Source organism: Atta cephalotes (genome assembly GCF_000143395.1).
Source record: "Atta cephalotes unplaced genomic scaffold scaffold00064, whole genome shotgun sequence".
Classification (NCBI taxonomy): Eukaryota; Metazoa; Arthropoda; class Insecta; order Hymenoptera; family Formicidae; genus Atta; species Atta cephalotes.
The window spans coordinates 1,137,338-1,139,259 of NW_012130128.1; positions in this window are offsets into that span (position 1 = coordinate 1,137,338).

The window sequence follows — 1,922 nt, forward strand, 5'->3', positions numbered from 1 at the left end:
CTAGTCACAATAGTCTTCGTGTTTAATTAGTCTAGTATACTATACCTACTTCTTGTTAAGTACTATTGTTTTACTTTATTTACGTTGTTTGTATTGTTTTTCTTTCTTTCTTTCTCTCTCTCTCTCTCTCTCTCTCTCTCTCTCTCTCTCTTTCTCTCCTTCTCTTTCTCTCTTGATTTTTTAATATCAAACAAGTTGTCTTTACATTAAATATGGCACATCATTCTGATGTGTCATATACAGTCATCTTTACAACTGTAACATATAAAGTTGATTCACTCCATGTTCAAAATTCGAAAATTTTCTTCGAATAACAAAGGACACACTTTACAAAAAAATCAGATATCACTGCATTTGAGCGACTATCTGCTTTAATCACGTTTCAATACAAATAAGATTAACATAAATAAAGAATATGTTATTCGCCAACTGACATCCCATTAAATTCTTTGAAGTAATGGACAGCAAATTTGCAAAGTTGTTATATAGATAGGTAATTTGTATACTATAGTATGAGATTAATATCAGCATTGATCAACATAGACTGCTGTCAAAAATTTTGCAAACGATTCTCTAGCAATAATTTTTCTCAGAAATAGATGAATGTTACTTTTCGCAGCTGCTTCTCGCTTGGTCTCTTGTATCCTCAACATGAGAATGTATTCATGTGTTTGTCAATCCGCGTCATCTATCGAAATACTTACAAATCTCTCTGCTTATAAGCATCTAGTTATATTTCCCATATCATATATTTTACACTAGCGACGACACGCATGGGTGCATTCGGAGACATTATTCGCGTTATGGATGCAAACACTACCAACGCTGTTCTTGGAGCCAATAGCGCGATTGTATTAGCAAGCTCTATGAACGATCCTAGCGTAGTGTTGGTAGCGTTTAAACCAGAGAGATATATATTCGTCGAGATTAAGTTAATGTAGGGGTATCAGTATAACCAATAGAGACACTCAGCGAAAAAATGCGTATTCGCGCAGCTTTTGTTTTTCGGCCGGATCCAATGAAATGCAAGATGACAAGAACGTACATATTATATTACACAGATTCCAAGTGAGCAAATATCCGTAGCAAAAGAAGATAATTTAAGAGCTGCGACGTAAATATGGATAAAAAATGGATAAAAAATGGATAAAAAATGGATAAAAAAAGAAAAGTTATGTTACGTGCAATATTAAACAATGCAGTAATAATAGTAAAAACATAATGCACTTTTTTTCGTTATCCCAAAGATAAAGTAAGTTTTTATAATTTATAAAAAGTAAGTAGTTCATGCTAGATTAACTTAAACATAATCAAATGTAATTTTGTGAAAAAAGATATTTTTATATTGATTATGTTTACATCATGTTTTATATTGATTATTGGCATCCTTAATTATGTTTTTTTAGAGCAAAGTAATGGACCATCGCAAGGGGTATTATATCCTCTTTCAATCCTGGATTTTTCAAATGTTAATATGGCGGATACTTATATGACCGCGACGCAAAGATCAAAGGTGCCGACACAGAGTGTCCTACTGGTTATACTGTGAGAGGGGATTCTGTTTTCTTTTCAATCACCAAACTTTTCTCTATAATTAAAATTTTCAAGATTTTGTAAAATATTTGTAACGTAAATTTTTTATTTTCTCGTAGTGAATAACAGAATGCAATCTCAATTGCAATCTCTATGATAGCTGGCCGCTAGGCCGGAGTGAACAATATAAACTAGATCAAAAAATTAATAGTTACACTAAATAAATTAATCAGATAAAAGGAAGAATCCTTGAGCATCCATTGTCGATTTCAAAAGAAGAAGCATATCTATATCTAATAAGGATCTTAAGCATCTGCAGCAGAAAAATCATTAGATTATAAAGTACCGCAATTGATTTCAGAAATGTTGCGTAAAAATGGTTGAAGCAC